Source organism: Sorex fumeus, unplaced genomic scaffold (genome assembly GCF_029834395.1).
Source record: "Sorex fumeus unplaced genomic scaffold, SorFum_2.1 ptg000102l, whole genome shotgun sequence".
In the NCBI taxonomy this organism is placed as follows: domain Eukaryota; kingdom Metazoa; phylum Chordata; class Mammalia; order Eulipotyphla; family Soricidae; genus Sorex; species Sorex fumeus.
This window is the reverse complement of record NW_026606159.1, coordinates 544,998-572,456: the sequence shown is the minus strand read 5'-3', so window position 1 is coordinate 572,456 and position 27,459 is coordinate 544,998. Positions and strand designations below refer to the sequence as shown.

General features: G+C 59.2%; 1 protein-coding gene across 1 annotated transcript in view; it reads left to right on the top strand.

The window, feature by feature from the left end:
* Nucleotides 1–27,459, top strand: part of XYLT1 (xylosyltransferase 1) — a 202,409-nt gene that overhangs the window by 1,760 nt on the left and 173,190 nt on the right. The gene's annotated exons all lie outside the window — the stretch shown is intronic.

Genomic DNA, 27,459 nt, shown 5'->3' with positions numbered 1-27,459 from the left:
GGTCCTGTCCCCCAGCGACTCCCCCGGCTCTGCAGAACAGGTGGTCCGAGCGCCCAGCTCCAGGCCGCGGGGTCAGCGCCGGGGGTGGCACTGGGCCCCCTCCTGTGTCCTGCTGCCCCCTCCTGCCCCGGGGATGCTCCAAGCAAAAGCGGCGTTGGGGGGGGGACCCCGGACACCAAGGGCCAGGTTCAGTGGATACTGGGGTCCAGGGCGCTCTCCCAGTGCCCTGCGTTGGCGTCTGCTAACTTCTGGGAGTCGGACAGGGTGGCCCCCTCCAGTGCCAGGATCGTGGCATCCATTCCCAGCTGGTGGTGGGCCCAGCCAGCCCTTCCCACTCCAGCCCATTTCATGACTCTGCCCCTCGCCCGCTGCTCTGGGTGGTCATGGGGAGCGACTGTGCCCTGTGGGGCCAGGAGAGAATCAGAACATCCCCACCCAGCTGTGCCTGTGTCCGAGGGACCGTCCGCCCTGGCCGGGCAGCGCGGGCGTGGAGAGAGGGCTGTCTGAGTGGACGGGCACCGTGAGGTTCCCTCTGGTTCCACACCCGACCGGGAGGGGGCTGGGGTGGGTTGGACACGTCCGGGGCGTCCTGCACTGCCAGCCGTTTGGAAACTCGGGTGGATGAGGTGGAGGGTGACGGGTGGGGCTCACCGTGCCCTGGGCGTCTGCGGTTCTCGGGGGTGCTGGGGGAGGCGGGGGCCAGAGCCCACCTGTTGAAACGACGCAGGAAGGAGCCTGGCTGTCCCGTCCTCTCTGCCGCTTCCGATGCCCCAGAAACCGCCTTCCTCCCACCGTTCGCTGCCCCCTTCCCCTTCCCTCCCTCCTGGGGACAGACAGGGGTGGGGGGGTAGAGGCTGCAACCCCCCACGCCAGCTTCCTGCCCACCCCAACCCTGTTCCATTCCCTTCGGAACCCCATGGCCAGCACCTCGCTGGAATTTGCGGGCACCCTGTTCTCGGGTGCAAGGCAGGAACCCCGGCCTGCCTGGCCCCGTCTCCCGAGGTCCTGACGCTCCCGGGGAGAAGGATGCTGTTGCCTTTCCCCTTCACTCCTCTCCCCCCACCCTCCCCGCTTCTCCCCAAGCCCCCCCCCCCCGCCCGCCCTCCCCCCAGGCCCCTCGTCTGCCCCTGGGTCTGTCTCATTCGGCTTCACCAGCCGCGTGGGCTCCTTTCCCTCCCGACCCCAGGCCCTGACCTTGCTGGACGCGGAAATGACCCCGCCGACTTGCCTTGGGGGCTCGGGAGGGCCGCGGGGGGTGGGGGTCAGTCCTCTCCGGCTGTGCCCACCCAGCCCCTGCCCTTCCACCGAGCTCAAGGAGACCAGAAGGGGGCAGCCTGGTCCCGAAGTCAGAGCCAGCTCCTGGGCCGAGCAGACTCGGGGCTTGCTGGGGCCAGCGCAAGTTTCCCCGGCAGATCCCGCAGGGGAAAGGGGCAGCGTGGGGGAGCCGGAGGGGGGGCCTGGGGGGTGCTTAGGGAGGAGGACAGGGCAGGCGATGCTGTGCCGTTCCCCAGAACGTTCTGGAAACAGAGGCGAGACGTGGGACCTGCTCGCCAAGGCCCCGGTGACGCTCGGCAGGCAGGGCTCAGAAACACAGGGCCCGCTCGCTCCGTGCAGGGGAGGGTGGGGCTGGGCACGGCTCTGTGGTTCCTGCAGGGTGGCAGGGAGGGGGCGGTGGGCGTGCCCCTCTCCTCGTGGGCGGGCACTGTGTGGGGAGCGTTTTCGAAGCCAGACCTTGGGCTTCCTCTGCCCCGGGCATAGCCGGCCTGCGCCCCCCCCCCAAGTCCTTCTCTTTCTCCTTTTGCTGGGGGGGCTCCATCCCAGGAGAAGGGCCTGCTCGCCTCCGGGGGGCAGGGAGAGGAAGCCCGTGTCTCCGTGGTGGGGAGGGGCGCAGGCCAGTGTGCTGAGCCTCTACCGGCAAGCCCTTGGCCGCTCTGGACTGAACCCGGGGTGACAGGGTGTCAGTGACTGCCACTGATTCTTCCCTGGGGTGTCCCGGAAGCTGTGGGTGTAACGGCCGCTCAGAGCTGGAGAGAGACCACGGTTGGGTGGGGCCCGGGGGGTGGGAAACATCGCACAACGGGTTCTGTGTGGATTTTGGAGAAAATGAAAGGGCCATGTGTGTGTGTGTGGGGGGGGGTGTGATTGTGTGTGTGCTTGTGTGTGAGCGTGTGTATGCGTGTAGGTGAGTATGTGTGAGTGTGTGTATGAGTATGTGTGTGAAGGTGTGTCTAGGTGTGTATATATGAATGTGTGCTTGTGTGTGTATGTGTAGATGAGCATGTGTGTGCTTGTGTGAGTGTATGTGTGCGTGTGTATGAATAAGTGTGTATGAGTATGTGCGTGGATGTGTGTTTGAGTGTGTGTGTATGAATGTGAGTGTGTGAGTGTGAGCTCAGCCACATTTTCTTCTCGCTGCCGCCACATTCCAGAGACACTCAGATTTATTGTGCTTAATTCAACAGTCACGACCCCCCTCATCCGCTTCATTTGAGAAACCTAACTCTGTGCTTGCCTGTGTGTGTGTCCGCACACACACGCACAAACTCACACACCATGAGGAGACGGGAGTTTCAGCATTGTCTGAGCCCTTTGAAATGTTGATTTTTCAGCAGAAATTCCTCATACTTCGCATTACTCGGATAACTCCTGAACTTTTTCAGACGTTGGCAGTGTCTGGGAAACGGGGGCCCAGGCTCCACACGGCCCCTGTCCTCACCGCCCCTCGGGGGTGGGGCTTTTCTCTAGGCAAACGCTCGAAGCCAGCGAGGGCAGCGGCGGTGGTGTTGGTGGCCGGCGTTGCCCACCTTCTCCTCGCGGGGTTTTCCTCGTGGCTTGATCTACGTGTGGCATTGCGTACACAGAAACGTGCATCCGTGAACAGCATTTATCTCTTCGCCAATGTTGCCATCTGCTTAATCATCTCCTGGAAAATGTTAAATAAGATCGATAAGTAGGAATGATGATACACCTGGATACACACTGGTCGTAGCACGGCTGTGCTGGTGTCTCTCTGTCAAGGGTCCGAGGTTCCTTTCCCTCCTACCTCATCCTTATTTTTTCCAGATTCTTTTAAAATGGAATCACTTGTCTAGGGATTGGAGAGCGAGTCCAGCTGAGAAGGTCCGTGCCTTGCGCCTGGCTACCCCAGTTCGGTCCCCAGCACCCCAGCCCCTGGATTCCACTCGGAGTGATTCTGGATCCCAGAGCCAGCCCTCAGCACTGCGGGGTGGCCCCCAAATGAACACAGTCCGACAGGGCCCACACCCAGAGGTGCTGGGGAGGGGCCCACCCAGGGGCCACCCCCAGAAGTAAGTTACTTGACGATGCAGGCCTGTGGGTTTGGGGCTCAGCCCCACTCTGAGGTGCTTGGGAGGGGGGTCCCAAGTTTATACCTTGGGGATTGATCGGGGGCCCGATCAGTCTCAGGCGAGGTGCTAGTTGTGTGCTCTGCCCCTGGGGACCATATCCCCCCGCCGCTCTTTATTCTGAAGCTTCCAGAAGGTTGGGCGGCAGCAGAGACTTGCTATTTTGCAAACAGGACGTGGATTGTTGGGGATTGTGCAGTTCTGATCCATGATCTTGATCAGAAGGGAAAGTTGGTGTCGTGGCTGGCGCAGACGCCTGGCATCGTGTGTGTGTGTGTGTGTGTGTGTGTGTGTGTGTGTGTGTGTGTGTGTTTCCTAAAAACTTGGAATTCAGGATTAACTCGGCCTCTTTTTCCTTTGAATTCCCCGCCGCGCCCCCGTTCCTATGGACCCTGGCCCCCCTCTACTTATCGGAAAGTAAAGAGAAACTGCTCTGGGGAGAATGCGAAGGAGGACAGCGATTTTACCCCCCCCCCCCCCCCAAGCCCGAGTTCAGAGGGGGGAGGGGCGTGGGGACCAGGAGGAAAAGTCCCCGAGACTGTCTGGCCCCAGCTGGAAAGTGAGAGGGCGCCTTGGCCTCTGTCCACCTCGGCGCCTCTGCCTCCCTGGGGCGCCCGACCTGACCCCCTCTGAGGCACAGCGCCCCCGTCGGGTCGGGGGAGGAAGAAGCGGGTCCGTACGCGGAAGGACCGGCTTTATCCGGGTGCTCTCCAAGGCGAGTTGTTGTTCTCGTAAAGAAACCGCACGTTGTTTGAAAATAAGCAATTTTTCGCAATTATTCCTTTTCCCATGCCGAGGAGGGTTTGAGCGAGATCCAAGGCAGGCGAGCGCAGCCAGCGCCTCTGTGCGTGCCAGTCCTCGAGCAGGGCAGGCAGAGAGGCAGGAGGAGGGCAGCGTGGATTGAGCGCCAGCTGTATGCATGGCGCTCTCTGTACGCCTCCCGGATACTCCCTGTGATGAAACGACAGAGAAGGAGACGTGCTCTGGATTCTCAGAACGATGCTGTTTGAGTTGGGGTTGGGGGCCATCCGAGCAGTCCTCAGTTAACCAGGCCTGACTATTGGGGCCCAGTGATGTGTGTTCTTACCCGGGTCTAGTGGTACTCAAGGGACACGGCCGGCAGGGCTGGGGGTGCCATGTGACGCCCGGGATCAAACTCAGGGCCTCGTGCGTGCACAGCACGGACCCCAGCCCCTTGAGCTCTCTCCTCGTCTTCCCGAGTCCCAGCACTGTGGTAGCAATGCGGAGGTTTTGGAAATCCTGCCTCGCCGGTCCTTGGGTGCTCCCAGCTCTGCGGGCGGGCACCGTCGCTGTTCCCATTTCACAGATGAGGAAACGGAGCCTGGAGCGAGGCGGTGGCTCCCAGGTTCAGTGTGGGACGACCTGCCCCGGGCTGGAGGGGAGGGAAGGTGGACGGATGTCAGGGGTGTCGGGCCTGGGTCGAGAGCAGGGTGAGGGCTCTGTGAACAGAGATGCGTCCCGGGAGCTTCCTGCATGTGCTCTGGGCCTCTTGTCACGTCTGGTTCCTCTTTGCCGCAAGTCTCCGTGCCCGGAGCCTCTGGGCGCCAGTGAACGAGCAGCCCCCTCGGGTGCCGAGCGCCTGCAGGTGCCGCGCATGTCTGATGGAGCACGGGCCTGCCACGAGCCTCCTGGTGCTGGACACTCACTTGCCGGGAGAGGTTGGGCGGGGCCTCCCCGGGGACCTTCCGGGCTCACATCCAGAGACGGGTGCTGGGGTTGCACTGGTGTGTGTGGTGTGAGGGTCACGTGTGCGTCTGTGGCGTGTGTGATCTGTGTGTGTGTGGTACACGTGTGTGATATGAGTGTGGGGTGAGTGTGACATGTGTTATGTGTGTGTGGGGTGAGGGTCACGTGTCTGTCTCTAGTGTGTATGATCTGTGTGTGTGTGGTACACTTGTGTGATATGAGTGTGATGTGAGCATGAGTATGACGTGTACTGTGTATGTGTGGTGTGAAGGTCGTGTGCGTCTATGGTGTGTGTGATCTGTGTGGATGTGGCATATGTCTATGATATGAGTGTGATGTGAGGTTACTTGTGTGTTTTGTATGAGGGTCCTGTGTGTCTATGGTGTGGGGTGTGTATGATCTATGAGATGTGTGTGTGTGTGTAAGATATGAGTGTGGTGTGTGACGTGTTATGTGTGTGGTGTGAGGATCACGTATGTGTCTGTTGTGTTTATGATCTGTGTGTGTGGTATATGTATGTGATATGAGTGTGATGTGAGGTCACTCGTGTTGCGTGTTTTGTATGAGGGTCCTGTGTGTCTATGGTGTGGGGTGTGTATGATCTATGAGATGTGTGTGTGTGTGTAAGATATGAGTGTGGTGTGTGACGTGTTATGTGTGTGGTGTGAGGATCACGTATGTGTCTGTTGTGTTTATGATCTGTGTGTGTGGTATATGTATGTGATATGAGTGTGATGTGAGGTCACTCGTGTTGCGTGTTTTGTATGAGGGTCCTGTGTGTCTATGGTGTGGGGTGTGTATGATCTGTGAGATGTTTGTGTGTTTGTGTGTTTGTATGTGAGATCTGAGTGTGGGGTGAGTATGATGTGTGTGGTGTGAGGATCATGTGTGTGTCCGTGGTGTGTTTGATCTGTGTGGTGTGTGGCGGGAGATCTGAGTGCGGTGTGAGTGTGACGTGTTACATGTGTGTGTCTGTGGTGTGGGGTTTGTGCATTCTGTGGGATATCTGTGTGTGTGTGTGATAAGAGTGTGGTGTGTGTGTCGCCGTCACAGTGCTTGGGGCCTGATGTGGCTAGGGGCTGCACTTGGGGGCTCAGGGGCCGGGAGTGGCCACGTTGGGCCCCTCGGAGCGCGTGGCGTGGAGGCCCGGGAAGCCCTTACGGCGGCACGTGTGTGTCCTGGGAAGGGAAGTGACACCAAGTGGAACTGCGCGGGGCTGGCGGTGTCGCTGGACTAACTGCCCGGTGGGCCGGAGGGAGCAGCTGTGAGCTGAGCCCTCGGTGGGCGAGGAGGGAGCAGCTCAGGCTTCCTGCCGCCCGCTGCCTGCCGCCAGCTGCAAGCCCAGCCCAGCCCAGCCCAGCCCAGACTCCCCTCCAGGAGGGGGCCGCGCCGCTGTGTGTCAGAGACACGTGTGCTGACCACCGCGTGCCACTTCCTTCTGCTTCAGGGAAAAGACGGTTTGCCCACAGCTGCTCTGGGGCGGCTGGGCCTGTGGTTGGGGCCTCGGCCGTGGGGCCGCACCCGTCCGGGCCGAGCGTTGGGGATGGCGAGGGGGTGTGGTGTGTGCGAGGTGTGAGTGTGTTCGCAGGCTGCTGCGATGGTGGTGTGTGGGGGTGGCGTGTGGGTGGTGTATGTGTGTGTGATGTTTGGTGTGGGGGGGTGTGGTGTGAGTGTAGGATGTTGTGTGGGACGGCTGTGTGCACATGTGTGGTGTGAGTATGTAGGTGTGAGTGTGGTATGGTATGTGCGTGGTGTGTGTGGTGCGTCTGTGGTATGTTTCGCGTGTGTGTGTAGTGTGGCTGTGACGTGTTGTGTGTATGTGGTGTGAGGGTCTTGTGTGTGTTTATGATGTGCGTGATCTATGGTTTGTGTGTATGGCGTGTATGCCCTATGGGGTGTGTCTGTGGGGTGTGTCTGTCTTGTGTGTAATCTTTGGGGCGTGTGTGTATGATCTGTGGGGGGGGTTGTCTGTGGTGTATATGATCCTGGTATGTGTGTGTGTGTGGTGTATACATGCTCTGTGTGTGTGTATGGTGAGTATGATCTGGGGTGTGTGTATGTGTTGTGTATGGTCTGTGTGGGGGTGTGTGACTGGTGTTATGATCTGGTGTGTGTATGAGTGTGTGGTGTGTACGATCTGTGTGTGCATCTGGTGTGTGTGATCTGTGTGTGGGTGTGTGTATGGTGTGTGGTGTATGTGACCTGTGTGTGTCTGTGGTGTGTGTGTGTGTGTGTTTGGTGTGTGTGTGAGACCTGTGGGGGGTGTCCTTTGTACTGGGCACTGACCGGGGACCAGGGCCCCCCGCAGTCTCCCTGTGGGTGAGGCTGGTCCCCGCCCACAGTCTGAGGCTTCTCTGGTCTCCCCAGGCTGGGCGGCCTCCCTCCTCCTCCGTGGCCTCGGCAGAGGGGGCAGAGCCAGGGGTCACACGGCCCCTCCGAGGGCCAGGAGCGGCCGTTCCTCTCGCCGGCGCCCGGCTCGGGGAGCACGGGGAGCGATCCTACTGAATTCTAACAAGATCCTGCAGGCTAAGGGCTATTAATCTCACCTGTAATTCACCGATTATAAATAATGAAAACGAAGCAATAAATCGCCCAGAAGCTAAACAGCTGGGAGCTGGCCAGTGGCGGCGGCGGCAGCGCCCCTGAGGCTGTGTGCCGAGTGAGTGTCCGGGCGGCCCGCCAGGAGGACCCCGGGGCTGGCCCCCACCAGCTCTCCTGGCCGGTCCTGCCCCGCCCACAGGCACCTAGGGGACAGCCCTGACTTCAGGGGACCACAGGGCGTCCGCGTCGTCCGGGCTGTGAAGACCCCGCCCAGCCTGGTCCACGTGCAGCCCCCTCTCCAGCAGCTGCCATCAGGGAAATGTCTTAGCAGAGGCCCCGGAATTGTGCGGGGAGGCGGGGGTGGGCCCACGTGAGGTGAGAGGATAAAGGGTCCGGCATGCCCGGGAGCACCTGCCCCGGGACTGGGCTTGGGGGCGTCCCCAGGAGGTCCCGGGGGCCGCAATCCCGCTGGGGGTTGCGCCGAGGAGCATCTTCTCGGGAGCCTTGTGGCCCTGCGGCCTGGTCCCCTCCCGCAGCTGCTGGGCCTGGAAGCGTCTCCGACCGCATTCAGGCGAGGAGCAGAAGGTGGGGCCGCGCTGTCCGTGGCTGTCCCCCACGCTGGGGTGCCTGCCAGAGTCGGCCCGTTCCGGTTCCCCTCGCACCCGTGGGGCGGGGTGTTGTTCGCCCCAGTGCAGCCGCGGAGGGGCAGGGCATGGGGAATATTTGGGGTCATCCGGCTCTTTTGTTCTTGATTTTGTTTTGGGGCCACACGTGGCAATGCTCAGGGCTCCCTCCCGGCTCTGTGCTCAGGATTCGCTCTTGCAGTGCTCAGGACGGGGTGCTGAGGCTCGAACCCACGCCCGTCAGGTGCCCGGCAAGCGCCTCACCTTCCGGATTATCTCTCTGGCCCTCATCCGTCCATCTTGATTCATCCTGTCTTTCCCCACTTATTTCATATTTCGTTTTTGGTTCATCCCCGGCTGTGTTCAACACTGACTCCTGGCTCTGTGCTCACGGCGGATCATTCCTGGTGGACTCAGGCGACCATATGTGATGCCGGGGATCGAACCCAAGTTGGCCACGTGCAAGGCCAGAGCCCCCTCCCGATGTGCTGCCCCTCCAGGCCTCTTCTTCCCCCTCCCTCCCCCTCCCACAACCACGTTGCCCCCAAGGGCATGTGTTGGGGTCCTGGTGAGCTTTCGGGGAATGGGCCAGGGTGTACTGCGGGGGGGGGGGGGAGTGGGGGGGCGGCGGCACAAGTGGCAGCACAGAACATCCCAGAGCTCCAGAGTACCCCAGTGGGCCCAGCCGGCGCAGTCACCACCGGCCTCAGTCTGCCTGAGGAGTTAATGACCTTCGGGAATTGTAGGGCAGGCCGGGACCTAATTCCATAAGCAGATGAAGAAGGGCTTTGAGGTTCAGGATGTCCTGGAATTAAGACATGCCCTTCAGCCCCAGGGGGGGGGAACCCACTGACTGTGCCCCCAACCCACGCCCCTGTACTCCTGGGGGCACGGAACCGGTGAGTCTGGGAAGCCCCCCAGAGATCCCCAACCACCGAGCTCTCTGCTCCCCTGAGCCGGCCGGGGAAGGAAGAGGGAAAGACAGAGGTAGACGCCCTCGTCATGGCTCAGGGGCCGCGTGGCACCCCCCACCCACGCCAGGGCAAGCCAACGTCAAGGGGGGAGTTGTGACAGACACTGTGGCGAAGCAGTTGGGGTGCCAAGAGGAAACGGGGGGCACTGCAGGAGGAGTCGGAGGATTCACGGGGGCCAGTTCCTTGGCTCGGTTTGGGGCCGAAGGCCTGTTTCGGGTGGACCCCTCTGGCGGGAACAGCCCCCGGGGTGGACAGCACGCGGGCGGGCGGGTGCTGCCGCCGTCAGAGGTGCCACTCGGGGTTCCGGAGCCCCCGGGCTGTGCATCAAGGGCCGCTGTGTCTCTCCGTCCCTCCGTGCCGTCCACACAAGGGCCTCTCGTCCCCGGACTGAATGTGCGTTTCTTACACCTCGTGTGTCTTCTCTCAGAGCTCGCTGGAGAGCGAGCACGGAAACGAATGCGCCCCAAGCCCAAGGGCCCTGGGAAACGTGCACAGGCCTAGCCCGCTGCCCAGGCCAGGAACGGGGCTGCTGTCCCATCCTGGGCTGCCCCTGTCCTGCATGGAGGGGGGGTGGACGTAGGCACAGACCCCCGCCCCCGCTTGCTGTCCACTTCTTCCTGTGTGTATTAGGGAGGACAGATCCATCCCCCAGCCTGCCCCCCGACCCCCGGCCCCCACCCCAGGGTTCTGGCTTTGCAGGCAGGTTCTCGGCAGTGAGGTTGGCTCAGGGCCGGCACGGCCCGATTCGGAGCCTCACCTTGACCTCTGCGGGGCGGGAGGTGGCCGTCAAGCGTCGGTGACCCGCCTTGCTCACTGTTGTGTGGAAGTTCCCAGTTTCTGTGTTCGGGGGGTCAGAGGAAGGAGCTAAGGGAGGTGTCCTTGGGAGGGGCGGCCCCCGGGCCGCTGCTGCGGGTACCCTCTTGGGCTCTCTCATGCTCCTCTGCTGAGGGAACCCGGGCTGGCCCGCTGTGACTTGGGGCGGACTCCCCGTGCCCCCAGGAGACTCGCCTCAGCATTGGGTTCATGTTGACTTCATTGTTGTTTGAGCACCCAACAGTGCTCAGGAGCTACTCCTGGTTCTGTGCCCAGGGATGACTCCTGGCTCTGTGCTCAGGGACTACCCCTGACTCTGTGCTGAGTGATGACTCCTGGCTCTGTGCTCAGGGATGACTCCTGGCTCTATGCTCAGGGATGACTCCTGGTTCTGTGCTGCTGAGTGATGACTCCCAGTTCTGTGCTCAGGGATGACTCCTGGTTCTGTGCTCAGGGATGACTCCTGGCTCTGTGCTCAGAGATGACTCCTGGTTCTGTGCTGCTGAGTGATGACTCCCGGTTCTGTGCTCAGGGATGACTCCCGGTTCTGTGCTCAGGGATGACTCCTGGCTCTGTGCTCAGGGATGGCTTCTGATTTTGTGCTCTGACTACCCCTGACTCTGTGCTGAGTGATGACTCCTGGTTCTGTGCTCAGGAATGAGTTCTGATTCTGTGCTCAGGGATGACTCCTGGTTCTGTGCTGCTGAGTGATGACTCCCGGTTCTGTGCTCAGGGATGACTCCTGGCTCTGTGCTCAGGGACTACCCCTGACTCTGTGCTGAGTGATGACTCCCGGTTCTGTGCTCAGGGATGACTCCTGGCTCTGTGCTCAGGGACTACCCCTGACTCTGTGCTGAGTGATGACTCCTGGTTCTGTGCTCAGGGATGACTCCTGGCTCTGTGCTCAGAGATGACTCCTGGTTCTGTGCTGCTGAGTGATGACTCCCGGTTCTGTGCTCAGGGATGACTCCTGGCTCTGTGCTCAGAGATGACTCCTGGTTCTGTGCTGCTGAGTGATGACTCCCGGTTCTGTGCTCAGGGATGACTCCCGGTTCTGTGCTCAGGGATGACTCCTGGTTCTGTGCTCAGGGATGGCTTCTGATTTTGTGCTCAGGGACTACCCCTGACTCTGTGCTGAGTGATGACTCCTGGTTCTGTGCTCAGGAATGAGTTCTGATTCTGTGCTCAGGGATGACTCCTGGTTCTGTGCTGCTGAGTGATGACTCCCGGTTCTGTGCTCAGGGATGACTCCTGGTTCTGTGCTCAGGGACGACTCCTGTTTCTTTGCTCAGGGATCACTCCTGGCGGAGCTCAGGGGATGCTGTGGAGGGCCGGGGAATCAGACCCAGGTCGGCTGCGTGCAAGGCAAATGCCTTCCCCACCGTGCTGTGTCTCTGGCACCTCAGGCTGGCGCTGTACCCTCCTGCCTCGAGTCACCACACGAGGCAAGTCCTCCCCTTGCCCCCCAGGGGTCCCTCATGGCATCATCAACTTAACCCTGAGCCTGATATCTCCGTTGGGAACCAGGAAACCCCAAATGCTGTGCAACTGGAATGCAATTCAGAGGGCAGCGGAGACACTAATCATCTGATAATGAGCCAGGCACGAAGCAATAAAGACCCAGCCCGGGAAGCGGGATGATGCTCAGAGTCTCAGCACTCAGCCAGACTCGCGTTCGTAAAATAAACAAATGTTTTCGGTAATAGAGCGCTAATGTGTACATTATTTAAGGATAGTATTAAAACCAGATCAGATGGATCAAATAATACCGTGGCTCCCTCATTAGGCGTCTTTTCCGGGGGGGGGGGGATGAAAAAGTTTTTCCTGTCCCCGTTCCACCTTCTGCTGCTGAAAAGGTGCTTTATGACTTAGAAATGTAACAGAAAGTCTTTTTTTTTTAAAGAAAAATAATTTTTTCCTTCCCTAATGGCTGTTTTTGTTTTTTTAACATCGGACAGCGCTTTGGAGAGGTTCTTGAGATCAAGGCCTTTTCGTGGACTCTCCATAGGGCGCTGCTTTAGCTCAGAGGGGTGGTTGGTGCCAGAGGTGCCCACCAGGACCCCTGTCCTCCCCGTAGGGATTCCATTTCTGCCGCCAGATACTCTTTTTGCCTTCAAGACCTCTTGAGAATGGTATTTGATCGATCCTCTCTGCTTCCCTCGCAGTCAGGAGCTGAGCCGTGGACAGGCATCAGGAACAGATGTGGCAGTTTGCCTCTGAAGGGCCTGGCCTAGATCACCACTCTCCCGAGGCCCCGAGCCTGGCCGCAGTTTGGGTTGCTTTGGGAGGCGGGGGGGCGGGGGGGGGGATGCACAGAGCTAAAGACAGTGCGGGGGTTAAGGTGCCCGCTCTCTCTGTGGGCATCCTTGCTGGATCCTGAGCACCACCTGGCCCCCTGGGGGTCTGGCGCTTCCCTTGCATTCGGTCGATCCCAGTTGGGTCCTCTGTACCGCGGCAAGTGGCCCGAGCTCACCAGGAATGGTCCCTGAGCACAGCCCCACCCGAGCCCTGCCCCACCCCAGGGCCCTGGAAAGTCGACCAGTCGGCCAATAACTGTTGATGACAGCAAAAGCAGGTGGCATCAGCCTCCCAAACAAGCAGAAGCTGAAAAAGCCCTGATGTGTGGAAGGGGGAAGGCCAGCCGGATTTTTCGTGCTTTTGTTCAAAAGTCCAATGAACGGTCACGGTCCTCCCCTTGTTCATCGATTTGCTCGAGCGGGCCCAGTAACGTCTCCACTGGAGACTTTGTTGTTACTGTGTCTGGCATATCGAATACGTCACGGGGAGCTTGCCAGGCTCTGCCGTGCGGGCGAGATCCTCTCGGTAGCTTGCTGGGCTCTCCGAGAGGGGCGGAGGAATCGAACTCGGGTCGGCCATGTTGGCTGTGTGCAGGGCAAACGCCCTACCGCTGTGAACGGTCAGCATTTAAAAACCAGGGATTTGCAGGGCCAAGAGGCAGTAGAGTTGGGTTACGACCAGCAAGCTCCCAGCCCAGTTTGGTTCCTAGCATCACCAGGCACGTTCCCGGAGGCCCTTCAAAGTAGACTTGGGTACCCGGGTACACCCCTCCCTGACTCTACAGGGTCGGTCCCCAGCAGCCTGGCCTCCCCCGCTCATCACATTGGCGTCACCAGTGGGGTCTTGGGCTACTCCTGAGTGCCACTTGGAAGGTCTACCCCCACTCCCATAATCACCATCAGTGATTTGAGTTAAAAAGACGATTTGAATTTCCTTTCAACAATGCCAGGCATTCAGACCTTGGTTCCCAGGGACCCAGTGGGGGTGTAGCCATACAACCGCCCGGCTGCCGAGGACGTCCCCTCTTTCCTGCTGGCAGGGTCCTCCCCTCGGCTGGCCTCTGCAAGACCCCAGAGAGGATCAGCGTTTCCGATTCTCCGAGCCCCGATGACAAGAATCCTGGCTGTTAGCTATTAATAGACGATCGATGCCCGCCCTCTGCCAGGTGCCCGGCTAAGCAGCGTCCCTGGGTCTCGGCACCGGTGGGGAGGCTTCCGGGTGGACGTGAAGGGACGGGACCATTCCCTGGCAATGTGGAACCAGGCCCTGCTCCCCAGCACTGTTTGGGGGTGCCAGGGGCCAGCCCTGCTGCTGACCAGTGGATCAGTCCTTGAAGCTGTTGACGTGCAGCTTGCATTGAGGAGATGGGGGCGTCGGGGCTATCCCTGGGGGTCCTGGAGCGGGGGGGGGCATGTGGTGCTGGGGATCGAACTCTGGTCCTTGTGCATTTCTGAGCATCACCAGGCACGGCCCTGGAGGCCCTTCAGGGTGTACTTTGGTACCCGGGCACAGCCCTTCCTGACTCCACGGGGTCCCCAGAAGCATGCCAGGAGTGTGCTCCTGACGCCAAAACTATCTCCTTCACCCCAGACCCCTGGCATAGTCTCTTAAGATGGTGATTCTGAAGGGCTGGTAGGGCACTTGCCTGGCACATGGCTGCCCTAGGTTTGATCTTCCAGTCCCTGGCCCAAAATACAAAATAAATAGATTTTGGGGATTTTTTTGGGGGGGGGTCTATTGACACCACACCTGGCAGTGCTCAGGGCTTCTTCCTGGCTCTGCTCAGGAATCATTCCGGATGGTGGTGTTGGGGGCACCCTTGACGGTGCCAGGGGTGGAACCCCACCCACGGTGCTGTCTCTACCAAAGAACTGATTCTGGTGGGAATTGTTGCACTTGGTGCCGGAAGGCCTGGTCCTGTTCCCGCATGGTGTGTCTGGACCCCTGGAGACTTGTGGACCGCCCCCTCCCCCCCAGGTGACTATGAACTCCACCACGGATGAGGCTGAGCCTGGAGCCGGATCCTGGAGTCACACCCCGGTCCTGCCGTGCTCACACCGGAAGGGGAACCCTCCACCTTCTCTGCCCGTCGGTCGTCTCGCGGCGTGGAGGCAGTATCGATGGGGGAATGTTTTGATAAGTTGCTGATTTGTATTAAAATAATAATTACCGCCGTAATTACCAGCACGAATTTCCGCGAGGCTCAGCTGCTGACGGGGAGGGAAAATAATTAACTGCACCTTCCCCGGGATTCCAACGGGGGCCGGCTCAGCCCCTCTTCCCGGTGGGTCCGGCACAGACTGGACGCCGGGTTGAAGGCCATGTGTCCCACCAGATGCTGCTTCTGAGAATGGGCTCCGTGGCAGGTTTCCATGCCAGAAGGCGGGTGGGCACCATCTCCCCCCACAGACACGGGGGAGAGTGCCTGGCTGGCGGCGGCAGCGGATGGGGGCTGTAGCCTGGACCCCTGGGCGTGCCCCTGCCCCTGGAGCGGCTGTGCTTCCAGTGGGAGGACAAGTGGCTTCTGCTCAGTCCACTCCCGAGTCATCTGCAGGGGTCACGGGAGAGGCCCTGGCTGCCTGCCAGCCTTCTGCACTCCTGGCTTTTTTTTTCTTTTGGGGGCCCACCTGGCGATGCTCAGGGGTTCCTCCTGGCTCATGCACTCAGGAATCGCTCCTGGTGGTGCTCAGGGGACCCTACGGGATGCTGGGAATCGAACCCGGGTCGGCCGCATGCAAGGCAAACGCCCTCCCTGCAGTGCTGTCGCTCCAGCCCCGCCCCTGGCTTTGACAGGCGATCATATGTTCCTGCCCTAATTCAAGTCAGCCCACCCCCAAGTGTAACATCGTTGCAGGGAAGGAGGACCTGGTGTCTGTGTGTAAGTAACAGGTGCCCAGTCCAGAGCAGCGGACATGCGTGTCCCCCCTTCTTCCCCCTTCGGCCCTTCCCAGTTGCCAGGGTCACCTTTACGATGCCTTCCGACCCCAGGTCCATTCTGCCGCTCATTCGAAGGCATCTCTGGGCCTCTCCTCCTTGGACCTGGTTGGTTTGGGTGAAGCATCCGGTGAGATGAGGCGGTGTAGGACTCTCTAGGGCTTCTGCTGGGGCCAGCCCGTTGGTGCCGAGCACGGGCTCTGTGTCCGTCTGGCCTGGGAGTGAAGAGCAGGCTTGCCTTCAGTGGGTGCCGTTGGGGATGCACCCGGCTGTGCTCAGGGATGACTCTGGTTCTGAGCCCAAGGATCACTCCTGACGGTGCTTGTGGGTATCGTATGTGGAGCCGGGGGTTGGACCGGTCTCCTTCACACGCCAAGCGGGCGCCCTCCCCACTGCACTCTCTCGAGCCCCTCGGTTTCGCCTTTTTTCTTTTTGAGAAGGATTTTCCTCTCTTTTAGGGTGGCAGTGTTTGGGTCAACCCAGATCTCACTCTTGCTCAGGGATCACTCTCGGTGGGGCTGGGGGGCAGAGACCCTACATGGTGCCAGAATAGAACCTGGGTTCACTGTGTCAAGTGCCCTACCTTGAGATAAAAAGGCAGATAGGATCACTCCTGCTCTGGATTTCCCATTTTTAAAAAACAGTGGGCGGGGGGGGGGGGGGAATCAAAAGAAGGTTTTCAGATATGTACAAACTACATGAAAGTTACGCTACATCTTTTATTTTGTTTGGGGGCCACACCTGGCGATGCTCAGGGGTTCCTCCTGGCTCTGCACTCAGGAATCACTCCTGGTGGCACTCAGGGGACCCTATGGCATGCTGGGGATTGAACCTGGGTCCTAGCCGCGCGCAAGGCAAAGACCGGCTGTGTTATGGCCCAAACCCTGATGTTATTTGCATTACATGTCTGTGGGTGAAAATAAAGGTTCCTTGGAGCTGATGGCCGTCCCTCCACAGCTGTGTCCAGCAGGCTGCAGGGAGACCGCCGCTCCCAGGCTCATCTCTGACCCTTCCCAGGAAGGCCGGCGGCTCCTCATAGCTCTCACTGCCCGTCCGGGAGCCCTCATCCCCGCGGTTGTGGTGTTGGACGCACGGCACCTGTTTCCCGCCCACTCTGCTTAATGGGCTTCTGGCCCGGCCCAGCGTGGGGCTGACCCAGTGCTCAGCTCCCCCCTCTCCTGCGTCCCGTGGGAAGCCTTTTAGTGGGGAGTAGAGCTGGGAGAGAAATGGATTTAATGCCTCCATTCAGTGGTGTTGAATGGGCTGAGCTGACACGGGTATTTGGATCCGAAAGTCTTGGCGTGGGTACTGGGAGGAACGCTCGGGGACAGCCCTGTCCGTGTGCGCCAACGCTGGAGCACGGCTGAGTCGCAAAAAGGCAAGGGGTGTCAGGGCCCCGGAGACGCTCAGTGGGCTGAGCCCCGGGCTGCGTCCCTGGCACTGTGGGGTCCTCTGAATACCATCAGGCCCTGAACTAGAAACTCCCTCTGCACTGCTGGGTGCCCCTACCCCCACCCCCCAAAAAAACAGTTATTTTAGTTTTTTTTTTTTTTTTTTTTGCTTTTTGGATCACACCCGGTGATGCTCAGGGGTTACTCCTGGCTCTGCACTTAGGAATTACTCCTGACAGTGCTTGGGGGAGGGAGCCTATGGGATGCTGGGGATCAAAACCAGCATCCCGTGCCCGTCTGCATGGCAGCTGGCCACTTGCAAGGCAAATGCCCTCCCCGCTGTACTAAAGCTACAGCCCGTTTTTTTTTTAATGTGATTCCCCTTCCGTGATGGAACCCCCCCCCCCTCGAACCCCCGTTCACGCGCGGGTCACGTCCTTCCAGCCAAGTGGCTTTCGCTGCTTTGGGAACGCGGCCATCCTCCCGTTTCCCAGCCCCATGCCAGCTTGTCCCGAGGACTCTTATCTCTCTTTGCAGCCAAGCAGTTTCTGGCAGAGTTCGGGGAGTGATTTTCCGTGTCACTCTCTGCTTTGATCGACTTCTCAGTTTCTGCCGGGCTCCTTTGGGGACCGTGGCCGGGCAGGCGGAACGGTCCAACTCTGTGTCCCGCTCGGATGGCCGGCCTCCGCCCCCGCCTCTGCCGTGCCCGTCTGCATGGCAGCTGGCCCCTCGGAGATGGCTTCGGTGGGCTGGGGTCCTCCCCCCATCACCTGCTTATGGCTGGCCAGTGGCTGGTCAGTGTCTCTGGCCTTGCGCCCTTCCTGCCCTGGGTCCTCTCTGCGCACGGGGGCAGCGTTGGGAGATCCAGACCCTCTGGGGCCTGCACTGACCTAACACTGAGGCTTCTCAGGGCCACTTCTGGGCACGGGAGTAACTCAGGGCAGGGTGACCACTCTGCGGGCCTAGAGTTTGCGTCCCAGCCATGCTGCCTGCCCCCCGCGTCTCTGAGCGTGGCCCTCAGCCCCCAGCACCCCATCACCAGACACGGAGCTGTCAGGGTTGAGTCTTCTTTGGGGGATCACCCTCCTGCTCCCCGTCATTTCAGCCAATTTCCTTTGCTCGTGCCCCAACTGTTGTAGGAGGCTGTTGCTAACTGAGCCTGTGTTCCAGCTGTTGTAGGAGCCTATTTGCTGGCTGGGTCCGTGTCCGGCTGTTGTAGGAGCCTGTTTACTGGATGGGCACGTGTCTGACTGTTGAAGGAGCCTGTTTCTGTCCGGGCCCGTGTCTGACTGTTGTGGGAGCCTGTTGCTGGCCGGGTTGTGTCACACAGTCTCTGGCTCAGATTCTTTGCTGTTTCAGCTTTTCTTGGGGAAGAAGGTGGGAGTCTGTGGGGAACGGGGTTCCTGGAATTGAAACACCGGGTCTGGGTGCTGAAGCCAACCGCATGGATAGAGCATTGATTTATGCAAGTCAGTCTTTTTTCTAATGAAGCCGAGAAAAACCAGTCGGGGCTAGACTGAAGGTAAGGACCTTCCTGAGACGTTGCTTGCTTTCCTGGTGCCGAGTCTTTTCATGCTGTACATTGAGGACTGACCGTGATCTCGGATCTGGCATTTATGATTATATATTATTTAACATATTTGCCCCTCTTGGAGAGCCCGGCAAGCTACCGAGAGGATCTCGCCCGCACGGCAGAGCCTGGCAAGCTCCCCGTGACGTATTCGAGATGCCAAACACAGTAACAACAAGTCTCACGATGGAGACGTTACTGGGCCCGCTCGAGCAAATCGATGAACAACGGGAGGACCGTGACCGTGATTGTTTTGATATAAAATATATAAATTAAGGATTGACGAATGCTGTATCTGATATATTTATTTATATATTATTTAATTAATGCATATTATTTATATATGCTGTAATATATTGTCTATATTATTTTATTCTATTAAATACTACATATACATTTGATTTCTGGGGCCACACCCAACTGTGCTCAGGGATCACTCCTGGAAGGCGGGGGGACCTTGTAGGGTGCTGGGGGACTGAACCTGGGCTGGCTGTGTGCAAGGCAGCGCCCTCCCTCACCGTACCAGTCTCCAGACCCCAGATCTGGCCTCAGCTAAGGGCAGCCCCAGGTTCAGTCTTGAGAGGGTGGCGCCAGCCCCCAGTGGCATTGAGGCTCTGAAGGTGACTCTGGGCAGGGTCAGATCTTAGAGAAGGGGGAGGGCGTGGATGCTGACAGCTTTGCCCCATCCCCTCCCCCCAGCCCATGACTCGGTTTGCTTCCTTGGGAGGCTTTCTGGGGAATAGCGAGAGCTTTCTTTGGGTAACCGTTCTCGGGCATTCTTTGCAAAGGGTTGGATGGTGTTTATTCTAAGGGGATGGCTTTTGCTTTTGGAAAACTCGGTTTTCCTGATAGACTAAATAAATAGGAAGCTTCTGTCGTCTCAATAAAGAAGCTGGATGGATTTCAAAAGTAGACGTCTCCGAGACCTCCTTGGTCCAACTCAAGGACGTGTTAAAAGTCAGCCTGCAGAGACAGTCACTCTGAAATGTGAATGGAGTCGGAGTGAGAGGACAGCAGGTGGGACACTGCCTTGTACGCCGTGGCTGGCCCCGTTTGCATCTCCAGCACCAGCTGTGGCTTCCCGCCCCCCTCGCCCCCCACTCCAGCCATGTCTGAACCCTGAGCACAGAGCCAGGAGTAAGCCCTGAGCACAGCTGGGAATAGCCCTAAGACAAACAAACAAACAAACAAACAAATCAAACAAATGAGAATTGTAAAAGCTGCTAAATAGTTCTTAAAGAATAACTCAGATTTGGACTCTGCAGTGATCTTAGAACCTCATATTCTTGGGGCTGGAGCGATAGCACAGCGGGTAGGGCGTTTGCCTTGCGTGCAGCCGACCCGGGTTCGATTCCCAGCATCCCATTGGGTCCCCCGAGCACCACCAGGAGTGATCCCTGGGTGCAGAGCCAGGAGGAACCCCTGTGCATCGCTGGGTGTGACCCAAAAAGAAAAAAAAAACTCATATCGGAACTTGATGAAAAGAGGCTGAGGGCCTCAGGCAAGGGAACAGGCCTGTCTCCAATGCAGCTGACCACAGTTTCTGCCCGGGCGGTGGGCGCTCCCTCAGAGCACAGAATCAGGAGTAGCCCGAGTCCCCACCCTAACCACATCCACACTGGGGCAAGTGAGGCGAAAACTGAAAGAAGCCTTTTCTCTTCTGAGTGAAACAGGAAAGAATTTAAACCGTCATACTGCAGTCCAGATTTTAATAAAAAGAACAAGAAAAAACCCACCAAGAAGGAAAGGCTCGCTCAGCCTGTGCCTGGCCAGGCCCCTCCCCTCCCCCCTCCCCCCAGGTGGCCGCCTGGGGGCTGAGATGCAGAAACTTTGTTTCCAGCCCTGAGATGCAGAAACTTTGTTTCCAGCAGCTGTCGGACTGTAGCCCCGCAGTTGCTCAAGGTGCCCTCCGGGTGGGCACTGGGAGGGGGCGCTGAGACCCGTCCCCGTTGGAGAGGGCGGTGAGGGGACGTTATCCCCTCTGTATCTCTGTAAGCCCGAGAGAAACGGTAGGCTCTTTTTTTTCTTCTTATTTTCCTGTTAACCAACTTCCTCCTGCCCTTTAGAAGCTGACGGCTGGCAGGGCCTTTGGTGGTTTGGTGGCGCTCGGGCCTCAGCCCTCCCACACCCCACGTCAGCTGGGTTTGCCCCCACACTGGAGGGGTTCCCGCCCCCCCAGGTGCCCCCAGCCCCGAGTTAGCTGCGGGGGTGGGGACTGGAGGGAGCCCTTTGTTGTCTTTTTTTTTTTTTGCTTTTTTTGGTCACACCTGGTGATGCTCAGGGGTTACTCCTGGGAGTGCTCGGGGGACCCTATGGCATGCTGGGACTCGAACCCGGGTCAGCCACGGGCAAGGCAAATAAATGCCCTCCCCGCTGTGCTATCGCTCCAGCCCCCACTTTGCTGTCTTGCCCAGCAGAAAGGTCCGGCTTTGTGGGGACACGCCTGGATGTTCTGGAGGCATCTGTGAGTCCCGCATGTACCAGAAGTTCGACACGGGCGTGTGGCGTGTGGCGTGTGGCTGTCTGTGCCGACCTCACCCCGTGCCCTCGGGGGACCGGACGCTGTGGCTTGGGGTGGGCGAACAAAGCAGGGACCCTGCGGGACCAGAGCAGTAGCACAGCGGGGAGGGCGCTTTCCTTGCACCCGGGTTTGATCCCCGGCATCCCGTAGGGTCCCCAGAGCACCGCCAGGAGTGATTCCCGAGTGCAGAGCCAGGATCAGCCCTGAGCGGTGCCGGGGGTGGCCCAGAAAGAAAGACAAATGGACGAAAGGGTCTCTGGGTGCTGTGCTCAGGACTCAGTGGGTGCCTGTGCCCCGTGACGGGTCCCCCAGCTGTGGGCCGTGCACGGCGGGCGTTCCAGGCGGCACCCCGCGGCCAAGTGTGGATGGAGGGTCTGTTTTCCGCCCCGCTTCCATAGATGGGTGCTGGTCTCCTAGGACCAAAGAAGCCGGTCAGCCCCACTGGTCTCTGCCCCTGCCCTGCACTGGAGCAGCGGACAGCTCCTCCTGAGGGCTTTCAGAATGTTCTCGCTGCCTTCAGAAGTGGCCAGAAGGGCCTGGAAGGTTCTAGCTGCCTTCAGAAGTGTCTGGAAGGATCCAGAAGGTTTTAGCTGCCTTCAGAAGTAGCTAGAAGGATCTAGAAGGTTCTAGCTGCCTTCAGAAGTGTCTGGAAGGATCCAGAAGGTTTTAGCTGCCTTCAGAAGTAGCTAGAAGGATCTAGAAGGTTCTAGCTGCCTTCAGAAGTGGCTGGAAAGGTCCAGAAGGTTCTAACTGCCTTCAGAAGTGGCTGGAAAGGTCCAGAAGGTTCTAGCTGCCTTCAGAAGTAGCTAGAAGGGTCTAGAAGGTTCTAGCTGCCTTCAGAAGTGGCCTGAAGGTTGGTGAGGACTTGCTGCCCAGTTAGAGCTGTTCCCATTCAGGATGACTTTTGATGCTCCCAGGGCAGAGGCTTCCTTGAACCCGTGCCTGGGTGGCGCCCTTCCTTGCCACCGCTTGGTCTCTAGGATCCTGGCTGCACCCTCACCGAGGCTGCGCCTGAGAAAGCAGAGGGTGAGAAAGTCGTCGTAACTGAGTAATAATGGTGAGTCCTGGCAGCTGCTGCCAGTAAACACTTAGCACGTGCCAACCGTTTCCTGCCCAGTGTTTCTAAGCTGCCGCCGTGGGCAGGAGCAGGGTGGGGAGGCACCGTTTGCCGGGTGTCAAGGAAGTGGGGCCCAGAGAGGCAAGCCACTCCCTCAAGGCTGCACAGCGGCCGGGTTCTGGGCCACAGCCTTCCTGGGCGCTGACCCGGTGCTGGGGGAGAGAATTGGCTGGGCTCGCAGAGGCCAGTGGGTGGCCGGGCAGTCCTCTGCCCCTCTCGGAGGGTCTCCCATTCCCCACGGCCCTCCGCCGATGGGGTGTGCAAGTGACCAAACGCCAGGGCCAAGGCCGGTTCTCAGGACGGGGCTGGGGACTTGGCCCGTCCCGTGGCCGGTGCAGCAGAGCCTAGAGAAGGGGCATGAATTGGGCCTCAGCCCGACCAGGCTCAGAAAAACCCTCTCCCAGGGGCCAGAGCAGTAGCACAGCGGGGAGGGCATCTGCCTGGCACGCGGTCGACCCGGTTCGATCCCCGACATCCCATAGGGTCCCCCGAGCACTGCCAGGAGTGATCCCTGAGTGCAGAGCCACGAGGGACCCCTGAGCATCGTCGGGTGGGACCCAAAAAGAAAAAACAAAAGAAAACAAAAAAACCTCCCAGAGGGTGCGTTTGGGGGTTCGGGAGTGGGGGTGTTTCTGTGCCCCCATGGCAGTCTCATTCGAGGGTGTGGTGCAGGCACCTTGGGTGGGATTTGCTCCCAGCTCTGCGGGATCCCAGCCGAGACGAGACGCTGGGTGTCTGGGCCTCAGTTTCTCCGCTGTGAAATGGGACAAATGGGGCATGATGTTTGGGGAGGACTCGGAGGGATGTTGGGACACCCCACGGCATTGGTGGCTGCTGTAGTTCCCACACCATGACCCCCATGGTGGTCTCTGGCTGCACCGGCTCTGGCCCTGCCCCCCACGCTGCCCTGCCTCCTGCCTCTGCGGGGGTGGCGGGCTCCGCTGTGTGGCCTCTGGTTTGTCCCTTACCCCCTCTGAGCTGATTTTTCTCTCCCGGAGTGAATAGTTTCATGGTGATTAAGAACACAACGTGTATTTTTTTTCCCTTTTTGGGTCACACCCAGCGATTAACCCAGGGGTTCCTCCTGACTCTGCACTCAGGAATCACTCCTGGTGGTGCTCGGTGCTCAGGGGACCCTATGGGATTCTGGGAATCGAACCCGGTTGGCCGCGTGCAAGGCAAACGCCCTACCCGCTGTGCTATCGCTCCAGTCCCACGACATGCGTTTTAAGCCATACCTTGAATGTGTGGATAGCTAGCAAACGGGCATCCGGCTGATCTCTGGAATAATTTCACTGCAGTCGATTGGGGCATCTCTTTGACACTTTCTTGACACACTTTCCCCGCCCCCCCCCCCCGCCCCTGCCCCCACCCCAGTCCCCAATTAACAGGTTCAAGGGGGGGATGTTTAGGATTAAGTCACAAAGCCCCCAGGGCCGTGCATGCAGAGCCCCACCTGAGGGGTTCCTGATGCTGGAATCATTGTCGTATTTAGTGAAAACCTAATCAGCGCCAGGGAGAGGGGGTTAGAGGGGGTTACACTCCCATCTTACAGACGTGGACACTGAGGCCGAGAGCCTGAGGGGCTGGTCTGAAAGGTCACACTTGATTATTTCTATCTATTCATTCATTTATTTATTTTGGTTGGGGGGGGCACGCCCAGCAGTGCTCAGGGCTGACCCCTGGCTCTGTGCTCAGGGATCCCTCCCGGGGGTGCTCAGGACACCCCGTGTAGGATGCTGGGAATTGAGCTCTGTTCGGCCACGTGCAAGGCAGGCGCACTGCCCACTGTACTATCCTCTCCCGCCCCTGGACAGTCACCCTCTAAGCGGTGGGAAGTCTTATGTCCAGCTGCCCAGGGCTCTCCTGACCCCAGGAGTCCTTTCCCAGGGACGCCGTGGCCCCTTCGCCCGGTGGGGGCTGTGGGAACCGTCTCTGACCACGGCTTCCAGCCTGGGCTCGCGGTGGGCTTTGCAGGACGCGGGCGCCCCTGCCAAGTACCGAACGTTCCCGCCTCTGAACTTGGCAGGCCAGCGGCGCGTCTGGGAGACCCTCACAGGCGCGCTTTTGTGCCGAATGCAGCGTTTTCAGATCCCGAAGCCGCCGCTCGTAAAATAACATGGGATTCATCCCAGCGCCTGGCAGGAGCCCTGGAATTCTTGAGCCCGACTTTCCAGTCGGATTAAGCTGAGGTCAGACGTGGGGCCCCGGGGATGAGTCACGAGGCCTGGGGGCAGTGCTGTGGGCTCAGCCGCTCCACCCTAGGGTGGCTGGGGGTCTGGGGGTGCTGGGGGAGGTGAGAAAGAGAGAGAGACAGAGAGAGAGACAGAGAGAGACTGCAGGGCTGCAGAGACTCCAGGCTGTGCTTTCTTGGGGAGGGAGGAGGTGGTATGCAGGGGCAGAGACAGACAGGCAGAGAAGCGCCCTCTGGCCTGGTTCTTTGGGGACCCCTGGACAAGGGGTTCCACTGGCCACCTTCACCTTTGGAGGGGCTGGGAGGGGTGAGTGGGAGGTGGAGAGGAATTCCTGGGTCTTCTGAGCGTGTGCGTCTCTGACAACCCCACGATCTCAGCCCTTCCCAGGTCTCTAGACCGTGGGACTCCCCCTCCCCGCTTCCTGCTACCCAGCCCACTGCAGGGGTGAGGTTGGCGACTGCCCCCCCCCCCACTCCTAGAGCAGGCAGATCCTGTATCCCTGGACACGCCCCCTTCCCCACCCCCAGGATTCATTTGCTCCTCTCTGTGCTTGGACCGGTGGAGGGAGGCGGGTCATTAGGGGCTTTGGGCTGGGCCCTCACTGCCAGAGTCTGTTTGATGCTTAAGTCGGTTATTATCGGGGGCCAGAAAGAGAGCTCAATGGTTTGCGCACCTGCTTTGCATGGGGTCAGTGTGTATGTGTGGAGGGGAGGCCCAGTGCTTTTATCTCTGGGATCAAAGCACCCCCAAGAGCCAGTGCTCAGGGCTCACTCCGAGTGGGATTCTGAGGGACACTTTCGGCGGCCTCATCAACTGTTAGCAAAGCAAGGGCCCCACCTGCTGTCTCGGTCTCCCGCACAGGTCGAGGGTCGTCTTGACACAGCTGAGCATTTCCTTTCGTATTCACAGCCCACCATGCCTTCCTGTTCAGAGGCTGACAGCGACCCTGTTTTCCAGACAAGGCTAAGCAAAGCACACTGTTAGTCTGGGTTGGAACTCGACTTTTCTCCACCAGTAACCACCTTGGCGGGGGGGGGGGGGGTGGTCCTGGGTACTGCTGGTTCTCTAGACCCAACCCCTTGAGGGTCAGCTATGGATCTGTGGATCAGCCACGGACCACGGTGGAGATCCGAGGACTGATTGCACAGGGATGCACGTATTTTCTGGGCAACTGGGTGACCTCCCGGTTGGCGGGAGCTTTCGAATGTCAGAACATCGTGATGGCGGATATTAAGATGTCTTGCGCGTTCTCCTAGACATGGAATTCAGTATCGGTTTGGGACGTGGCCCCGTCACCGTGGGTCTCAGCCTGACTCCAGGAGAGGAGATTCCACTTTCCTCCCAGGTGCTCAGGGCTTGAAGGCCCGGGATCTCCTTCTCTTGCACCCAAGATAGGAAAGTGCTGAGACAGACTCAGAGCGAGCGGCGACTGACTCTGACTCCGAGAGGATGTGCACACGTGCCCGGCTGTTCGGATACTGACCGTCCATCCCTTGCTGCTTCGAGTGAAAGTTTCTCTCCAAGCTGATACCGTGGGCGGCATTTGGCAAACGGTTTCTCGTGTCACGTTGAAAATCGTCCTCAGGAAAGGTGTTGCCCTGGGTCCATTTGTCTCGATGGATCCGTTGCTGGTGTCTGTTCATTTCTGGCTCCGAGGGCCCCTCCGGCAGTGCTCAGGGCTTACTCCTGGCTCTGTGCCCAGGGATCACTCTTGGTGGGGCTCAGGGTTGGATACAGAGCCCGGGGCAGCTAAGTGCAAGTGGTGTTCTGGAATGTCACTTCAGTCCTCTGCATCTGTTCATTTCTCGCTTCACGAAATAATCCCAGATTTGCCAAATGCTTTCAGATTGCTTGGACTCTCGGAGCTCCAAAGGTCCCCTCACTGGCTTTGGTCTCCGCGAAGTAGACAATATTCGCATGCACACTTTTCAGCACCCACCAAACTCCCCCACTTTCCTGCAGCCCAAGAATCGAATCTTCCACTGACTTTAGGAGGATTGTCCTAGTCCTGCATTCACCACCTGTTGCCGCATCAACACTTTGTGAATTAAAACCACAGATGTTTGGGGGCCGGGGCGATAGCGCAGTGGGCAGGGCGCTTGCCTTGCTCGCAGCCAACCCAGGTTCAATCCCCGGCATCCCATAGGGTCCCCTAAACCCCACCAGGAGTGATCCCTGAGCAAAGAGCCAAGAGTAAGCCCTGCACACTGCTGGGTGTACACCCCACCCCCCCAAAAATGAAAATGAAACCACAAATGTTATTTCCTACTTGCCGGGGAGGTACCCCACTGAGAGTTCTGAGCACGGTCTCTCCTGAACTATTCTTTCCCAACGTTCTCTCCAGGCGCCTGTGCCCCGTTCACCAGAACAGGCCACGGGCATAGACGTGTTTCATTCTGCATTGGCATGAATGGCCACAGCCATGGGCTCGTCTGCAGGCTCAGCCAGGTGACATCTACTTACAGGCACGCTCCCCCAGCAGGTGGTGGCCTCGGTTCCACGCTGGCCTTTAGCTAGGCAGAGTCCCTCCCACATGGCCGTGGGGTCCTTCCCTCCACTCCCCAGAGACAATGAGCCAAGGAGGAGGGCCCTTGGGAGGGAGAAAGCAAGCCAGCACCAGGCGCAGGCCTTTTGGGCAGGATCAGCCTGGGGTGTGAGTACCATCCCCTCTGCCAGTCGTTAAAATAAGGCTGGCCTTTTGGAGAGGTTTTATTTTAGTTTTGCTTTTTGGGTCACACCTGGCAATGCTCAGGGGTTGCTTCTGCCTCTGCACTCAGAAATTCATCCTGGCAGTGCTCGGGGGACCCTATGGGATGCTGGGAATTGAACCCGGGTCATCCGCGTGCAAAGCAAACGCCCTCCCCGCTGTGCTATCGCTCCAGCCCCTAGAGAGATTTTAGAGCAGTGCCTGGGGGCTTATCCCCAAGGGCTGGCGACCCCCAGCAGGAAGCAATTCCAGTCCCTCCAGTGCAAGACTCACCCAGACAGCCTCACCCGGAGGAAGTGAGGAAGGGCTGACTGAGCCCAGAAAAGCCAGTTTTGCTGCCTGTGCCAAACTGACCACACTTACATACCCCCCACCCCCACTTCTGGGAAGTCCCCTGTGTCTGCCCTGCCCACCAGTACTCCCTGGCACGTGGAGAGAACCTGGTTGTTGTGGTGGTTGTTGTGGGGGGGGGGTCTGTTTTCGCTCTGCCTCTCCTCACTTTCTCTAGATCTGACAGTGTGTAAAGCAAACGCAGTTCCTCTTGGGCCTGGGGTGGTGCTTGTCTGCACAAGAGAACCCCAAGTGTTCGTGCCTGGATGCAGGGGCCCGGGGCCCTGCAAGTGGTGGTGGTGGTCGTGGTGGGGGGAGATGATGTGCTGTCTGCTGGCCAGGTCTGGGATCCTTCCCCCAAACGCTCCCGGCA